Below are 19,874 nucleotides of genomic sequence, written 5' to 3' on the forward strand. Positions count from 1 at the left end.
ACTTAACACAATGCCTTGCCCATGGTAGGCACTTAATAAATGAATTTATTATTGAATTATATTCAATATATAATTATATTAATGAATATAAATTATTAACTGACTTACTATGCAGAACACATTTATATTTCCCTATCAAGGTGTTAAATCAGGCATAAAATTAAGCCCCATCTTCCTGTATGGCCGAGGAGTTTCCCCTAGTGACTATCATCCAAGCTTCCAAAGCTTGGTTCTTATCTCCTTTGACAAACAGGACAGCATGAGGGGCACCTAAGCTTGTTCTCTACAGTAAGAGGACTGCTCCTATCCCTGGAGCAGTGACATGCCAAAGCCAGATCACACAGGGAGAGCTGATTGCTAAATATTCCTTGCAAGCATTTGTCCCTCAGTAAATGCTACAAATCAGGGCTGATTTATTGTTTTGTTGGTTGTCTAGGTTTAAGAAAGTGATGGAAAAAATGTTAATAATGCATATTAAACTTAACTTTTCCCCCCTAGAGAGCCAATTGCTAAACATATACCAACATACCTGTGTGTAGACCAGGATACTCCACAATATTTATGACCAGGACCCATAACTCCAGGGCAGATAGTGGCTCCACTCAGGTCTCTTCCTCCTCGGGTTCCAAATTCCATGTAAATGGATCTAATGAGAATGTTTCTCATTTCAGGTATATAAATCACCCAGAGAGGTGCTTAACTACCCCTAACATAGTGCCAACAGGTCTGTTTTGTTGTTCAGTCATTTTTCAGTCAAGTCTGACTCTTTGTGACTCCATTTGGGGTTTTCTTGGCAAAGATGTAGGAATGGTTTGCCATTTCCTCCTCCAGCTCCTTTTACATATGAGAAAACCGAAGCAAACAGGGTTAAATGACTTGCCCAGGGTCACACAGCTAATAAGTGTCTGAGGACGATTTGAATTCAGGTCTCCCTGACTCCAGGCCCAGCACTCTAGCCACTGTACCACCTCGTTGCACATAATACATCTCTGGAGTAGGTTTAATAAGGAATCCATCACAGCATAATTTCATAGTCCATAAAGTCCAACTCCCTTATTCTATAGATGTGGAAACTGAAGTCCAGAGAGGTTAAGGGACTTGCACATAGTAGACATTTAATAAATATTTGTTGATTTGAAGGGACTGACCAGACTCTAGGTCCTCCCACTATACCACGCCATCTCTGCTGACACCAACAGGAATAAAACATATCTGAGAGTCCCTGTGTCACAGAGAGGAAAACCTAGGGCTGCTTCCGATGAAAGGTGTTCCTTACATGCTTTCAGGAGGACGCAAACACAGATGGAAATGGAAACCAAGCCTCCTGCTCGCCCATCTCTGCATTTGACAACATTTTCGGTGAGAAACTCAGTTCTCCCAGAGAGCAGAACCCAGTCATTTAGAAGCAGGGGTTGATTCCGTTAAAAGCCCCTTCTGTCCATTTACACAGCCACCACTCCAGTACAGGCTCTTACCACTTCACTCCCTCCTCCTCCACTATTGCAGTAACCTCCTAATTGGTCTTCCTGGGACCACTGGCTTCCCTCTCCAATCCATCTGCCCCACATCGGCCCGAGTGATTTATCGAAAGCATGGGTTTAATCAGGCTTTCTCAAAACCTCCTGAAGCTTATTGCTCCTCAGGTAAAAGACAAATTCCTCTATTTGGCTTGTAGAGTCCTTCACAACTGATACCAGCCTACTTTCCCAAGCTTATTCCGTATTAGTATTTTATAACACATTCTACGGTGTAGGAAAACTGGTCTGTTGGCTTGTCTCCTACAAAACATTTCATCATCTGTGTTCATGCCCTCGCACAGCCCAGAATCCACTTCTCCTCACCCATCTCATTTACTGTCTTATATAAGAAACCTGTCTTGATGTTTTGTTACCAGTACTCTTCTTCCCTACCTAGTTTATCTATGTTTTCTATTTAATATTCTATGTATGTGTTGTCTTGAACTCACAAAAAAGTTGGACCAAAGGAGAGGGAGCGGGAGAAAGGGAAATAGAGAGTGTGTGGGAACTGGAGCAGGAGAGATGGCTGAGAGAGAGAGTTAGGACAGAGGGATGGCATAAAGGCATCAGCATACAGAGAGGCCAAAAGCTTCACACCCCAGAGATAGTATCAGCAGTGACTGGACTGGGACCCAAGTCCCAAGCTTGTTGAACATTCCTCACCCCTCTCTCCTCCCTGTCTATTCAGCCAGGGCTAAACAACAACACAGTGATTCTTATTTCCCTATCCTCCCTTATTCCCAATGGTTGTGAATAAATATGACCCTCTTTATAAATGAGTCTGCTCCCATTGTCTGAGGACATATTATTACTTATGATCAACATGAAATGATCTTATATTTTAGAGTATATTAAATAGTTCTGACTTGGGGAAGGGATGAAAAGACCACCACCCCCTCCACCCATCCAGAGCAGTTTTTATGAATGATCTTATAGCTCTCCTGCACAGAACCTTAAATCTGAATTTGGGAATTGTCTTTGATTTCCTCTAGAAGAATGAATTTGCTGGGGCCAAGGTGGTAGGCTAAACACTGCCCTCCTTAACCAGAAGGGAATGGAGCTAAGAAGGGCTACATGAAAAGTCTTGCCTCTAAACTGTCCCCATAGGCAGAATTAGGCTTGGTCTGTGAGTGTGTTGATCCCCAACCCCTTTCTTTTTGGGAACAGGAAATGAAGATAACCCAGATTCCCTCCTTCCCTTGTTACAGAGTGACACCTGCTAATTAAATTTGAATCCAGAGCTTATAGGGGGTGCTGGTATATAGATACTTAATAACACTTTTTAAAAGGATCAAGGTCTCCCACTGCCTCCAGGGCCATCAGCAGTAGTCCTGATCTATGTCTTGTCACTGGACCCAGATGGCTCTGGAGGAGAGAGTGAGGCTGGTGACTTTGCACCTACCAGCCTCACTTAAATCCAAGTCATTTGAAAGTCAAGATAGTACCTTCCTGATGTCATTGGTCCTCTTTGAGAACAAACAACAACAACACAACAATGAATGAATGAATGAATGAACGAATGAACAAATGAATGAATGAATACAAAGCACTGGAGTCAAGGATGGTGATGTAAGGAGTCCAGTTCACTAAGCATTTTTATTAGGAGAACTATTCCAGGGAGAATAGGGATAATTTATTGAACCGAGTAACTTTCCCAGTTGTTTACTGAAGATAAGTGTTTAACAGTTGTCACATGATGTCTGAATTCGCCTATCAGGCTGTCCTGATCCGGAGGAAGATTAAGCTTTTTCAATCTCAGGAAGAGAAATGAAATATATTTAAGTCCCAAGAGAGCAATTGCAAGGCCACATTCTCTGAGAAGATTATGTTTTACACTGAGAACAATCCTTAACAGTTATTTAAAGGGAACAGAGTATTGGGACAAAAAGAAAAAAGATATTCTAGGGTCGACAAAGAGGACTGAATAAAAGGCTGAATGGATTTATAGCATCCCTCTTTCCTGGTCCAGGCTGCATGATGGCTGCAAATAGGTGCCTCTAGGGTTAGAAATCCAGTAACATCCAAAGGAAAGGGTCTAACACCACGTTATATGCCAAGGAAACCTAGAGTGACTCTAAAGAAAAGCTTTTCCTTTAACAATTTGTCAAAATGTAATCATTGTTATTCATGGCAAGGAGACATCCCAGGCTTTCTCAGGATTCCCGAGGGCTTGTGATTAAATTAAAAAAAAAATCATTCTTCTCTCCCTACCCTCCTCCCCACACCACTCATCTTAGACTCTTTGCACTGAACTAGGCAGTTCAAGAAAAGATCCTGGATATCACCTCCAAGGAGACCTTTTCTGTTCTCTCTAACTGTCCAAAAGTCACTGGCCAAAATTCTGACTACAAGATTCTCTTGATTTGAGCTTTGTTTTCTCACCTTCCAAGGAGAAAAGCTGGGGGAAGCAATAACACTAATCTTCTGCACCTATAAGGTAATTACCATGCTGGGGACCCAACTTGGCCCTACATATAGAGCACTGAACCTAAAGTCAGAAAGACCTGGGTTCAGGTCCTGACTGTAATGATTGTGAACACATCACTTAACCACTCTGAACCTTACTTTTCTCATCTGTAAAATGAGGATGATGCCTGTATTATTTAGCTCAGCTGTTCAAATGAGATAATATGTGTAAAGTGCTTTGGAAACTTGAAAAAGCTACCTGAATGAGTGAATTTAAAAAGCACTTACTATGTGCTGCTACAGCCAGTGCAGGCATTGTGCCAAGATCTGGGCATAGAAATACAAAAAGGGAGCTAGTCCCTACCCACAAGGAATTTATATTCCAACAACGCATGGGAGTGAGGGCCAGTGAAGGGAGTTTTGGAAGAAATGGGTCACAGGGCTGATGAGTTGATCCATAGGGCAATAAATTCACATTTTTTCCAAAAGCAGTAGTAATATTGATTTTGTTTACAGGAAGTGAATGAATGGATGACAGAAGAGGTGTTTGGTGAACATTTGCTATATACAAGTTACTGTCTGAGAGCTAGAGATGCAAATAGAAAAAAAAATTGCTCTCAAGGAGCTCACATCTTGATGAGGGAGATATGACATACAGAAGGTTTTAGTTGTAAATAGGATGAAAAAGGTCCTGTTGTCTTTAGGGTGATGATGAGGAGTAGGGGGAGATTACTAACCCAATGGCAGGGCAGGTGGCACATAAATGTTAGAAATGACTATTATTGGAGACTTTATAGTGTAGGGAAAAGTTACAAAATATATGTCCCATTCTACCTGCCTTGGTCCACTTTATTGTCCTACCAAGTCTTAAATTCTCAATAACAAATTTCAGCCAAGGAATACCAGAATTAAAATGCCAATCTATTACCTGGGATTGACCTTATAGCTCTTTCTCTCAGCTCACTAAGACTGAATGGTTGGCTTATTTTTATATCACATTAAAGTAGATCCTCCCTTCCCTCCTTCCCAGATCTATACCTCTAATTATGTTCACTTCTTTCCTTCCTTCCTCCCTTTCTTCCTTTGTCCTCCTTTCTTTCTGTCTTCCTTTCTCTCTCTTTCCTTCCCCTTCCTTCCTTCCTTTCTTTCTTTCTTTTTTCTTTCTTTCCTTCCTTTTTTCTTTCCTTCTTTCTTTCTTTCTTTCTTTCTTCCTTCCTTCCTTCCTTCCTTTTTCTTTCTTTCTTTCTTTCTTTCTTTCTTTCTTTCTTTCTTTCTTTCTTTCTTTCTTTCTTTCTTCCTTTCTTCCCTTCTTCCTTCCTTCCTTCCTTCCTTCCTTTCTTCCTTCCTTCCTTTCTTTCTTTCTTTAATAGTATCTTGAGTTCTCATAAAGTCATTAGCTTCCATTTGCTCCAATCTAATTCTGAAGGAATTATTTTCTTCAGTGAGCTTTTGAAATTCTTTTTCCATCTGGCAAATTCGGCTTTTTAAGGCATTTCTTTTCCTCATTGGCTTTTTGGGCCTCTTTTGCCATTTGAGTTAATCTATTTTTTAAGGTGTTATTTTCTTCAGTCAGGTTGTTGGCTCTCTTTTCATGATTTTCTTGCATCATTCTCATTTTTCTCCCCAATTTTTCCTCCACTTCTCTTACTTTTAGGAGGGTACCCTCTCTGAAGCCCCTACAAGCTATGGCACCTGGTCACATACCCCAGGACCTCCACCCAAGACCATGATCCAGATCCAAGCAGGTTAAAGCAGGAGCAATTACCTCAGACTGGTCACTTGGTCCCCCTATAATCCACTGGCCAGGAGCTCTGAAGCAGCCACATGGATTGGCTTCAGGGCCACTGAGCCTCAACCACTTCTTGCTCCTCACTCCAGGGGCAGAGGCCAAGCCACACCTCCATCCCCCCCTCCCCCGAGTTCCAACAGAGTTCTACACTGACCTTTTACTTTTTCTTTGGCATTTATGGTTTGATATTTCTGGAAAGCACCACAGCTGCTGGTGATCCACTCTCTGGAAGTCCCTCTAAGCTGCTGCTGGTCGGGGCCACCCTGGGGCTAAAACCGTGGGCTCATGCCAGGCTGGGCTTGACTCCCAGCATGCTGCCATGGACCCTTCCTGTCTGCCTGCCGGGCTGCCTTCAGCAGGAGATTTGTCTCTCTCTGTCACTTTGTGGGTTCTGTAGCCATTACACTATATGTATAAACTGAATGGTATAATAACAACTCAAATTCAAATGAGATTTGAAGGATCTTAGATGCAGAGATTAAAGGGATCTTAGAGGTCATCTAGTATAACCCCCTCATTTTACAAATGTGGAAACTGAGGCCCAGGGAGATCATTACTCCCCCATCATCACACAGATAGTAAGCATTTGAACCCAGGTCCTATGATTGCACAGTCAGTGTTCTTTTTCCCTGTATTAACCAGCTTTTCTTTTCAAAGCAAACTTTCCCCACAACACTGCTGTGAGGGTTCAGCCATATTACAGATGAAGAAACTGACACTCAGGGAGGTTAAATGATTTGTCTGTGGTCAAATAGTAAGTGTCAATAAGTATAGCCTCTGGTTCCCATCGAGTTTTATTTCCACTTCAGCATCAATATGAATAGAGTTTCAATTTCTGTGTCCTCTTCCTCTATACTAACTGGCACCAGCAGCGCAATAGCATTGTTCCTAAAGTGGAACTGAGCCTTGGGCAGAATTGAAGTCAGTCTGGGTTTTGTAGATGGTCTTCCACCTCCTTTTCTGTTACCCTTACCATCCTCCTGGCACAGCCTGTCTTCCCCTCCCCAGAAAACCTCAGGCAACCCTACAATTGTCTAGAGCCCTTTCTTATTAAGCTCTCCCCTAAGCTTCCCCATGCTCCAAAATAATCCCTTCCCTATATCATCAGTTTAAGACAATCTAGTGATCTAGCAAAAGAAATCCAGAGTCAAATACGAACTTCTTTTTAGAAGCTCTCCACACTTTTTGCCTACATTTCCCCATGTTCCAGTTACAATCTACCAAAACTGTTCTCTTGGAAGTCACTAATTTCTAAATTCAGTGCCGTTTTAAAAGTCTCCATCCTCTTTGCCCTCTCTCTTGTGTTTAATATTTTTGACAACTTCCTACTTTTGGATGCTGTCTTTTCCCGTGGTTTCCTAACAGGTCTTCCTGCCTCTGCGTTCTCCTCTGTTCTCATTTCCACCCAGATCCATCTTTTACACTGCTGCTGAACCAATTTTCCATACTTATAGGTTTCATCACTGCACCTGTGCTCATAAACATTTAGTAACTCCCTGTTGTCCTCTAATTAAAATCCAAACTCCTTAGCTTGCCAAATAAGGACACCAACTTTATTCCTCTCCACAGGCTCTCTGCTCTGGCCACACTGGACTAAATTCAATTCCTCATATATTTACCCCAAATCTGCAGCCTCCATATTTTTTATTATGTTGCTTCCTATTCCTGGGATGACTTTCACTCACTGCATTCCTTGTTGTCATTGGTCAGTGGTGTCCAACTCTCCATAACCCCATTTGGGGCTTTCTTGGCAAAGATACTGGAGTGGTTTGCCATGTCCTTCTCCAACTGAATTCCTAGCCATCCTTTCAAACACAGTTCCAAGGCCACCTCTTTCTCCCTTGCACCCATTAGTCAGTGATGACCTTTCTCTCACAAGACTCTACATAGTTCTTTGTTTCTCCTTTATGCATCGACAATATATTAATATGTATTATAGCTATGTATATTCTGTATAGATATTTTGCCAGTGCCATTTTCCCCTACTGCACTATCAGCTCCATAAGGGTAGGGACTTTGTTTTAACCAAACATTGGATTGACTTCAGGACCCAGTACAGTACTATTCACAAAATGTGCACTTAATAAATATTTACCAAATTGAATAGGGTGGGTAGGGCTCCCTTGGGATTTATTTTCTCAAGGGAAGTGTTGATCCTTACCAGTTCTTTGCATTCCCTGCACTGAGCATAGTTCCTGACTTGTAGGAAGCTCTTGGAAGGGGGGAAGGTAGACCTCCCAAATCCCTTTTGGCATCAATCTTTGTGCCTCTTCTCCTTAATGCTTCTCTGACTCCCTTAAGCTATTTATGTGCAAACACACAAATCCATAAATTTCTTTCCTATAGTTCCATGTACTCAGATAAATATTTTCCTTCAACCTTGGCCCCAGGGAAGAAAAGAGAACATTCTCCCCTCTAGCTTCTTTGTAGAGGTGAGGGATTTTGGATGCAGAACACTGCATATGTCATCAAACTTGGCTAACCTACTGATTATTTTGGTAAAAAAAAAAATCCCTTCTTTTCTGTGCTTTGTTAATAGGGATGAGTGGGGGAGGGGGAAGGCTACATATTTCTGTATTTTGAAACTAAGATGATTTACAAACAAAAGACATCAGTGGGGTTTTTTCCCTCTAAAGAATAGATTTCCAGTCTCAACCAGAGTTCCCAAATCACTTGACATAGACATCCCCCAGAGAAGCAAAAAGGGGATAGGGTTATCCTTAGTATTGTTTGTACTTGAGTAGCAAGGATTTAGCCTAAACTGTCCAGGGCAGATAGTGGGGCAGGGAGAGGAAAGGAGGAGAATGAAAAGGAGAAAGAGACACAAAAAATTAATTTACTTGTTTTACATTTTTGCCTAGTACTCAACAGGGAAAGGACTTTGGCTTAAAAAACCCACTGTAGCAGAAATAGTCCTGCCTTGGTGCTAGAAGGATATGGTTTTGAATTCCTACTTCAAAACATCATAACTGGGAGACCTTGGGCAAAACATCGAACCTCTCTGAACCTCAGTTTCCTCATCTGTAAAATAGTGATAATAATAGCACCTAGTTCATGGTGTTATTGTGAAGATCAAAAGAAATAATGCATGTAGAGTACTTTGCAAACCTGTTTACAGAGATAATCTAGCATATGGGACAGCTACCGTGTTTCCCTGATAATAAGACCTATCCCAAAAATAAGCCCTCCCCTTACTGTGTAAGATTCCTCTAAAATAAGCCCTCCCCCGAAAATAAGCCCTATTGAGATTGCTAGTGTAGTGAAGGTGATCCCCTGCACTACACACTACATTACAGTACCCTCTGTATGCACTGTCCCCCCCCACCCGCGCTCCGAGCTGCATCCAATCAGAGCTGCAGCAGTGAGCGCGCCTTCCTGTTCTTCCCCAGTGATTTGCTTATTGAATAAAGGTACATTTTTTTGTTCACATTTACCTGTTTATTAAAATTGCTGTCAATGTTCATTAAAATAAGCCCTCCCCTGAAAATAAGCCCTCATCCTGTTCTTCCCCAGTGATTTGCTTATTGAATAAAGGTACATTTTTTTGTTCACATTTACCTGTTTATTAAAATTGCTGTTAATGTTCATTAAAATAAGCCCTCCCCTGAAAATAAGCCCTCTGGTGTTTTTCTGTCCAAAGAAAAATAATAAGACAGTGTCTTATTATCGGGGAAACACGGTAAGTGAGGCAGTGGATAAAGTGCTGTGCCTGAAGCCAGGAATACTCATCTTTCTGAGTGCAAATCCAGCCTCAGACACTTACTAGCTGTGTGACCCTGGGCAAGTCACTTAACCCTGTTTGTCTCAGTTCTACACCTGTAAAATGAGCTGAAGAAGGAAATGGCAAACCAGTCTGGTATCTCTGCCAAGAAAACCTCAAATAGGTTTCACACAGAGTCATACAGGACTGAAACAACTGAACAACAGTGCTATTTTTAAATAATAGAACTGAAGCTTGTTCCAGGTTTTTCAGAGTCAGGGCCTCATAGGCTATTTACTTTCCCATCTCCGTTCATGGAAGAGAGATGGAATTAATTGCACAGAAATCTCAACTCTCACAGATCTCACCTGTGTGCTTGCCTTCACCTCACTAAAAGCAGTCCCTCCTCAGGGTTCACCTTTAGTTTGACTTAGAGTTCTAGGATCAGTCTGCCACAAGCAAAATGGGCTTATTAAGGAGAGTGATTTCTCAGTGAAGGCAAAACATATCATCTACTCTAAAAGAATGCTCCCAACAAAGGTGATGGAAAGACCTTTCTCACACAGCCAATGTGGAAATGTGTTTTGATTGATTATGTGTATTTGTTTTAAGGGTGATATTTAATATGGGTAATATAGTAATAAAATAATAAGGGTAATATTTAAATGATGGGTGGGGTGGGAGGTTGAGGGAAGATAGGGACACTGTAGCAAAAAGAAAGAGAAGAAGAAGGAAGAGGAGGAGGAAAAGGAAAAGGAAGAAGAGGAGGAAGAGGAAGAAGAAGTAGAAAGAAGAAGAAGGTCATCGAAGCATCTTATAATACAAACAAAAGGAAGCCCAAAAAGGAACACAGACAAGTAAGTCAGCTCTGAAAGTAATAAGTTAAATGTATTATATATTTTAAAAGAAAAGCATGCTCTACATCACAGAGACTTGCAGTTTCATGTAGAATTCTCTTTTTCTATCCTACAATGCAAATGGATACGCTCATTTTATTCATATTGTTAAGTTCAAAATAAATATTGAGGGGGAGGCAATCAGGGGTTAAGTGACTTGTGTAGGGTCACACAGCTAGAAAGTATCTGAGATCACATTTGAACTCAGGTCCTCCTGACTCCAGGGCTGGTGCCTTATCCACTGTGCCTCCTAGATACCCAAACTAAACATTTTTTTTTTTTAAAAGAGAGGTTTTTCCCATTCGTTATAATTCTTCTATGCAACATGACTGATATGAAAATGTGCTTAATAGGAATGTATGTGTAGAGCCCATATTAGATTGCAAGCCATCTTGGGGAGGGAGGGGGAGACAATTTAAAACTTATGGAGGTAAATGTTCAAAAATAAAATTAATAATTTAATTAATTGGGAGAAAAGAAAAAAAGAATGCTTCTGGCAACTAAAACCACAAGGGATCAAATACATCCTTTTGGGGCTTGAAGTTTCCCATCATAAGATTTTCCCTTTCTTTCAAGGTCTACTTTTGCCACACAATGATAGGATGCTGGGGGAGGTGCCTTAGAACCCATGATTTTATAGATGAGAAAATGAAGGCCCAGAAAAGTTCAGTGACTTACCTGAGGTCATTTTCTGACCATTTCATTTTTTTTAATAATAGGTCCAATGCAAAAACCAAAATTAAGACCAAACTAACATGAAAACAAATTGCTAAGAAGTCTATTGGGTCAGACATAGAATAGAACAGAAGTTCAGTATCTGAATCGAATGTGAGTTTTGCATCTCTGACCCACCACAGTAGAACAAATTGGGAAAATGCCTTGTGCCTTTCAAGATGGGGGGAGAGAGACAGAAAGGGAGTATATCCTCAGTTTCCTTATCTTATATAATGAGAGGCTTAGACTATCGGGTCACTAGGTCTAAATTAGCCACCAGACTTAATCCTAGGAATGATGAAATTAGTCAGATAGCATGTCCATTTGGAATCTCACAAAAATGTCTGCTGTGGAGTGCTTAGAACGTGACATTAATTTCTATGTAAACAGATGTATTTATTCATTTTCTAAAAACAGGATACCATAAGTCGGTTATGGCTCTGTGTTTACAATCATAGGGTCAGTGAGCAGAGTCATTTATCAAAAATCTTATATGATCGTAATACATGCAGGAGAAAGTGAATGGGCAGAGACCAGGGATTTCCTATAAGCAGTGAGGTTCGCAGAAGATTTCACTGAGCCCTGTAGAAAGCCTACATGAGACAACCTACAGCTACTCAAAAGCACTTTGCTTTATAAACATTATCTCGTTTTATCCTCGCAACAATATGGGCCCTATTGTTATTCGCATTTTGTAGCTTTATTATTATTTTCATTATTATTAATATTCTCATTTTGTGGCTTGCTCAAGGTCACAGAGCTAATAAGAGTCTGAGGATAGATTTGAACTCAGGTCTTTCTAAGTCTAGGCCCAACATTCTATCCACTGAGCCACCTAGCTCTGACTATATTAGTTCTTGCATTGGGGAATCCCCACACAGCCTTCTTCTAACAGCAGTCTACAAGCTCTTTCTGTGATAATGATAATTGCCATTATACCATGTGATGGTACACCAGTTTTGTTCAATTGTTTTTTAGTCTTCTCTGAATCTTCATGATCCCATGTGGGGTTTTCTTGGCAAATATACTGGAGTGGTTTGCCATTTCCTTCTCCAGTTCACTTTACACATAAGGAACTGAGGCATAGAGGGTTAAGTGACTCACCTAAGGTCACACAGCTAGTGAATGTCTGAGGCCAGGTTTGAACTCAAATTCTTCTGACTCCAGGGTCAGGCTTTTGATCCACTGTGCCACCTAGATGCTTGGTATACCAATACAGAATTTGAAATCCCTGAAAGAAATTGTGGCAGCCATGGTAGGCTGACAAAAGTAATGCTTAATAGTTCATTTTTTTTAAGAAACTCTGCGTAAATAAATTTATAATAAAAACTTGTTAGCCAGCATCCTATTAATTATGATTCTCTACTATATAATACTTAAATATAGCTGCTTTATCAGAAAAATCCATTCTGAAGTGCCTTCTGAATTGGAACAGAAGGTCAAGGAAAGTCTTAAAAGTAGAAATGAAGATCAATGAGGAAAGAGGCACCTTATCAGTTACAGGTGCAAGACAGAAAGAGGCTTTACATATTCCTACATAGCCTGAGAATCAGAATTCGTGATGTTTAGACAAATGAAGCCAGGTTGTATATTTGCTCCCCATTTGTGCCCATTAGTTTTACTCCCTGTTCTACAGGACCAGGCTGCACACTTAACTAGCAAGTCAACTCTGAAGTATGTTCTTGGTCACAAAAAGAGTTGGGTGAGAGTGTGGATGAATCAGCACAAATCCATCACCACTATTGGAGAAAAACATTTTTAAAGCACACGTCCCGCGAGCCATGTTATCAGTAGTGGTATAATCTTATATTATAAAGAGCCAATTATTAAAAAATATATATAAAATGACACGATATTGAAGATGAATAGATTTCTGCCTGAATGACAAGAGTGAGAAGATGGGAAATTTTCATTTCAAGTTTCCAACTCTCTGTCATCTGAAGCCAAAGATTTAAACATCTTGGACCACTTTGTACTTTATCATACAAAAGGACTCAGAAGATTTTTCTTCTAAGAAACTCCAGTTAATCAATATTAAGCATGCTAATAGTACTCCAGAAAAACCATTCATCTCATTCATCTTAGAAAGGAAGCAATGATTGAAGTCTGGGAGTGAGAGAGGAAAGAGAAAAGGTCTTTCCCTGAATGATTTGAATTAAAACATCCAAATTTCATTCTGTGCAGTTTGGATTCAGTCAAAGGGCCAAACTTGAGGACCTAGAGGGCTGCACATGGCTTTGAGGCCACAAGTTTCCCACCCGTGAGTTTAGTCATGAAGAAACTTGTCAGTACTGAAGACTAATAATGCTTTCATATTATTTTGCTGAGTATTTAAAATTACATACTTGGTTATAATTTCTAATGGGTTTTTATCATTGATTTGTACAAAGTTAAATGTGTTATTGGTATAAACCATTCACTCTATGAACGGTGACAGTATGGAGATTGGACAGAGAGCTGGCTTTGAGGTCAACAGGACCACTGACCAAAGCAGATTGTGTGACCTTGAGCAAGTCACTTTACTTCTCAGTGTCCTGAGTAACTGTCAAAGACTACATGAATGATAAGGAAAGTATTGACCAGCATTGGTAGAGATTGTTTATGAGCATGAATTCCTTATTCTAATGAAAACACAGATCCAGTCAAAAGAAATCCATTCAATAACATTGCTTATAGGTAAATGTAGGTATTATCAGTACTTGGAAATATTGGAGAAGAAAGTATTACCCATGTATCTATGGATTAACTATGTGCCTAGGTTTGACTCTTAGTTTAAGGCTCTGATCCCTAGGGGATCTCCCCTTCTAATCTATCCTTCCCAATACTGCTGGAAGAATTTTTCTTATGCATAAATCTGGGCAAGTCAATCCTTTGCTTAAAAACATTCAATGACCCCCCATTTCCAAGCAAGTCAAGTTCCCCTTAATAAAAGGATTTATTCTGTGAAGTTTGGATTCAATCAAAGGGACACACTTAAGGACTTAGAGGGTCACATGTGGACTCGAGACTGCAGCTTCCCCACCTCTGTCAAGGAAAAGAGTCCTGCCATTTAATATTAAAGTACAAGCTCTCTCTTAACACTAAAACCTTGGGTTTTCTCATTAAATGAATAAGATAAACATGGCTGAAGTAAAATATTTAATGCACTTAAGAGAATAAAGTCTTTTCAAATATCTTAGAAAGTTTCATTTCAAATAAATAATTGATACGCACATCATAAATCATCTTTATCTGTTCATGAAAGCAAATCCCCATAGACTGATACCTGCCAACATTTTATTAGCTTAGTTTGAGTTATTATGTAGATTTGTAAGCAATTAAATTTTTTTGTTTTTCTAAGATACAAACTTTTCACTAATGTAGAAATTCCTCCTGATTAGCTTGAATCAGTGAGGTTCTCCTTTATTTGGATTTCATAAAATGTGTTCCACCATCAGCTAAAACAAAATGTTTAAAAAACTTGATGGGGAGTCAGCAGGCATGAGAAATAGGGGGTAGAGGTGGAGCTTATACAAAAAGTCCCAGGCACAAAACCAAACAAAACTTTGAAACCATGTGTGAATGGCCTAATCCTCAGGAAGCATTAATCACACAGCATGAATTAAATCTGCTATGTAGGGGATACCTGGTATGTGAAATATCCTCTTTTTAAAATAGTTAGATGATCCAAACTATAGCCATTGTTTCTTTGTAAAGTTTTCAGTTCTTTGAACTGTTTGGAAATTTTGGATTTTTTTTTCCTATTGTGGAATTGTTTTATCTTCCAATAGAACTAAAGTATAAAATGCTTGAAAATTTGAGGTATTAAGAGGATAAAAATCCATACAATTGGTAATTCAGAACAGTTATCCTATAAGATAAAACCAGGCAATCAAACAGCATGGAAAACAGACTGGACTTTTCAATCATGATAGTCAGATATTTCTAATTCTTGTATATCCATTTAGCTAAGCAAGAACTGATTTTCCTATTCTTCTGTTTGGGTGAGTTTAGCTCTTGAAAGAACAGACAAGATTCATAGGATCTTATAACAAGAAGGAACCTTAAAAGCCAAGTCCAACTTCCTTATTTCATTGAAGGTGAAACTGAGAGCCAGAGGATGGAGGTGATTTTCCCATAAAAACACAATGGTGAGATGAAGACAGAGTATGGACTAGAATCCAGGTCTCCTAACTCCCAACCTGTTGGCAAGGTGCCCCTGAAATATCAGTATAACAACATGATGTAGGTAGGTCACTTGGATGGTGGTGATGGAAAATCACTTAGCTCAATCTGTGCCCCTTTTCACTAACTTAAAAAATGAGACTAACACTATTCACTTAAATAAGGTATGGGAGAGGCACTTGACTTATGATTTCATTACTAGAAGGGTCATTTAGATGAAGAAATTCCTTCACTAAAGCAGTTCAGCAACTTTCCCTTCAATTTCAAGTCTTTCTATAGGAAATTCATCCACTATGTGGATTTTCCACTGGACTGACCTCTTAACAGTGGTAAATACCACTGGTGAGAATTTGCCTCCCTATAATGATCAGACAATCCCTCCTATTATGTTGGATATATGTACCATGGATAGAGGATTTATAGGCAGATTTGGGCAAGAGTCATACACAGGATGAAAAGGCAATATTCACAAATGAGGAAGGGCTCGGATTCACGGGATCACAGACCCACTGAAATTCACAAGTTCTGAAATTTCCACCTTAGCATTGACCTTCCCATTTAACAGATGAATGAGGCCACAGTCACACAGCTAGCTGGTGGTAGAGCATGAACTCAGCATCTTGACTCCTAATCCTAATTAGGCTCCTTGGAGCCTAATATTCAGTTATATGTCTTAGAGGATAGACCACTGAACTTGGACTTAGGAAGACCTGAGTTCAAATCTGGCCTTCGACTCTAACTAGGTGTTGTTCAGTCATTTTCAGTTGCATCCAACTTTTTGTGGCCACAGGAGTTTTCTTGGCAAAAAGGCTGGACTTTTTTTTTACCATTTCCTTCTCTAGTTCATTTTACAGATGATAAAATGGAGGCTATACCCTATCTCTGTGCCACCTAGCTGTCCCCTGCCTCAGTTTACTCATCTGTAAAACAAAGATAATAATACCACTTTTCAAGTTTGTTGTGAGGATCAAATGAGATATTTATAAAGTCCTTAACATAGTGCCTAGCACATAGTAGGCCTTGAATAAATGCTAATTCCCTTTCCCTTCCCCTACACTTCCCCACATAATTTCTCTCAGCCTGTTTCCTCATCTATAAAATGAGGGTTTGGCTTCACTGGTCATTAAGGTCCCCTCAAGTTCTAAATCTAACATACCCTACTGCCCCAAAAGATGCAGTATACCCCCCAGAGTTTAAATGCTAAGTTCCCAGGGAAAGTTCTTGGGAGGGAGGGCATTTTCACTACAAAATAAAGAGATCTCAGCTGGAAAAAAGTCTCTCATTTTGGAAGTCTAAGAGTACAACACAGTAACTTCTGGGCAGAATGCATATCCTTCTAATTTACCAAGAATAGCTTAAAAAGAAAGAGATCCCCAGAACTGCATGCTTGCAAATTCCAGATATGATTTTAAAACACTGAGATGTAATCTTATTTTTTCTTTCCTTTTTTTTTGCTTTTTTGGAGGGCAATTGGGGTTAAGTGACTTACCCAAGGTCCCACGACTAGTAAGGGTTAAGTGTCTGAGGCTGGATTTGAACTCAGGTCCTCCTGACTCCAGGGCCAATGCTCTATTCACTGTGCCACCTAGCCACCCTGAGATGCAATCTTAGACACATCTTGGTGACAAGTATGTCAGGGTCCCTCATCCTAATGATCAAGAAAGCTATGGTTAGAAAGACTTTGAATAGTAACCTAGAGATGGATTGTATGTCTCTCATCTCTGTTCTCTGAGAACTAATCCAAGGTCAGAAATTCCCACATAAGACTGGCCATACATTATAAAGAGCATGGCAACTTATCTAATCATTAACTAAAGCATGAAGGGACTTCCTTGGGTGAAGAAATTAAATGTGCTTTTGTACATGTGTGTTTGTATATTTCCAATCAAAAGCACAAATTTTTTTGGTAACATCCTCCCCTACTTGCCTCCCCCCCCACTTCCCATATGAAAGACACGGGCCCCACATTTGCTTTCTGTAAACCACTGGCCCATTCATAACTGACCTACATCCCCATGAAGGCCTCTATTGGTCTGATAAATATCCTCTCCCAGGTCACTTGAGGTCCCAGTGCATCACACTTGATGTAAATATAATGTTTGGTCCAAAAAAGGAAATTCTCACCTGGCTCTAATCAAGGGACACAACCCCTCCCAACTTTACCCAGTGTAGCACATACCACCAGGGTTAGGGAAACAAAACCTATTTGTCTTTTTTTTCCTCCAAAATTGGTCAAAACAGGAGAACGGAATAATTCCCTTTTATCAAACTGGTAACGTTTTTTTTCTCCCCCCTCCACTTTTCAAAATTATGAAAAAGACAAAGCTTGTTATTCTCCCAAAGCCACATTAAAAGCAGGAACATTTTGCTGAGAGTTTAATAAAAAACAGGGCCTACATGCTAAATAGGAAACATACAAGGAATGACAAATGGAATTAAGGGAGAGGGATGGAGAGGGCAGATTAAAGAATCTTAATGAATGCAATCAACAAAAAGAATGTTTAAGGGAGGGTTTAATTAAAGTGTATGAAAATACTAAAAGGCTTAGATAGGATCAGCGGACTTTCAGCACAGATGATTACATGAGGGCATGCAACACAGATTGGACACAAGGAAATCTTTTTCCCTGCTAAAGCAGAAACAACAAAAGAACAATTAACATGTGGCAAGATATGCTGCTCAAAGAAGGAAGAAAAGAGGGTTGGGTGGAAAAGGACAGAGATCTTGCAACAAAAAATGGAGAACTAACCCAAGAACGAAATTGAGGGTTTCCCGGGAAATCCAGGAAGCTTTTCTGTGGGTGTAGAGAGAAAGAAAAACCAATAGACCAAACCTTCAAGGCTCTTAAGTTCCCTAGCTAGCCTTTGTCTTTTCTCTGGTGTCAAGCACAAGGTACTCTGGTGGTGGTGGGGGTGTTCAGTCATTTTCGTTATGTGCAATTCTTCATGACTCAGATTGGGGTTTTCTTGGCAAAGATACTGGAGTGGTTTGCCATTTCCTTCTCCAGCTCATTTTACAGATGAGGAAGCTGAGACAAACAGGGTTAAGTGACTTACCCAGGGTCACACAGCTAGTATGTATCTGAGGCCAGATTTGAACTCAGGAAGACTCATCTTTCTGCCTCCAGGCCTCATACCTTTATCCACGGGACTACCTAGCTTCATACAGCAGACACATTTAATAAAGATTTCTGGAACAATCCTGTGAGTTTTGAGCAAGAAAGAAAATTCTTAATTCAATAGATCTTGATGGCTTCAGAAGTAAATACTGATGGAAATTAACACCAGACTGGTCAAGTCCCATTAGTATCTCTCTCTAAAAAGGTGATGCTTAGAATCACCGAAGGGATCTCCAAAGTAGCTCCAAGTCTAGCCCAGTTAGTGCCCGTTCAGGTGTGCCCTCCACACCCTCCCCAACAAGACATCAGCCAGCCTTCACTTAAAGGATGGTGTTTATATTTGAATGTTGCAAAGTAACACATATAGGAGAGTTGTCTCCCTGCCTAGTGCCAGGCCATGCAATTCTTTTTTTTTTAAAGCAATCGGGGTTAAGTAACTTGCTCAAGGTTACATGGCCAGGTGTTTCTGGGTGGGTGCTAAGTGTCTGAGCCCGGATTCGATCCCCAGGTCATCCCAACACTGGACCTGGTGCTCTTACTCGCTGAGCCACCTGGCCACCCCTAAGCAATTGGGATTGAGTAACTTGCTCAAGGTTACATGGCCAGGTGTTTCTGGGTGGGTGCTAAGTGTCTGAGCCCGGATTTGATCCCAGGTTGTCCCTACACTGGAGCCGGTGCTCTTACTCGCTGTGCTGCCTGGCCGCCCCCAGGGTGTGCACTTCTTTAAAGATGGGTTAAGATTCCATTAGTATTGTTGGTTCTTGTTTCGCACTATTGACTCCTATTGTACTTGTGGTCCACTAAAACCCCTAGATCTTTTCCATGTAAACTAGTATTTGAAAGTTACCTGATGGGCAGATAAGTCTCCCCCTCCCTACATCATGTATTTATAAAGTTAGTTTTTTTTTAACACAAGAGGCCAGGGTTTGTCTCAAATCCCTCACTCCCACATTCTTAATTTACAAAACATTTTACTACCAAGATCACCTGCTTAGATAGCACTTGCATTGAAAGCAAAGCCTATCCTTCAGTTGAACTTTTGTGCCAAGGAGTTTTATATTTGGGTTTTCTCCCTCAGAATCATCCATAACTGTTCAACTGGTTCCTACTGGAATGAGAAAAAAAAACTGGCACAACTAAAATAGACCTTAAAAGTAGAATGCAGAATATAAAAGATATGTTAGGGTTCGTTGGTGTTATTTGTCCTTCATTCTCAGAGGACCGTGACATCAGGAAGGTGATGCTGCAACTTGGAAGTGGATTAGACTTAAGTGAGGAAGGGCTGTGCGAGGTCACAAGCCTCACTTTCTCCTCCGGAGCCATTTGGGGCTGGTGGCAAGATATAAATCAGCGTGACTGGAGATGGCCCCCATGTTAGAGGTACAGGAGGAGAGGAACAGCAGCTTCTGCCACAAAACAGACCAAGAATCAATATTTTAATGAATACAAAGCTTTATTTTTGAGGGACCTTACCAAGCTAGAAGGGCTTCCAGAATAGTTTCAATGATTGGCAAAAGTTGAAGGACCAGATGGTATGCCAGGATGGCACTGTAGAGAGGCCTACTATTGG

The sequence above is a fragment of the Petaurus breviceps genome, unplaced genomic scaffold (assembly GCF_028583685.1).
Source record: "Petaurus breviceps papuanus isolate PSGF00001 unplaced genomic scaffold, PetGlider_PUasm1.0 76, whole genome shotgun sequence".
Lineage (NCBI taxonomy): Eukaryota > Metazoa > Chordata > Mammalia > Diprotodontia > Petauridae > Petaurus > Petaurus breviceps.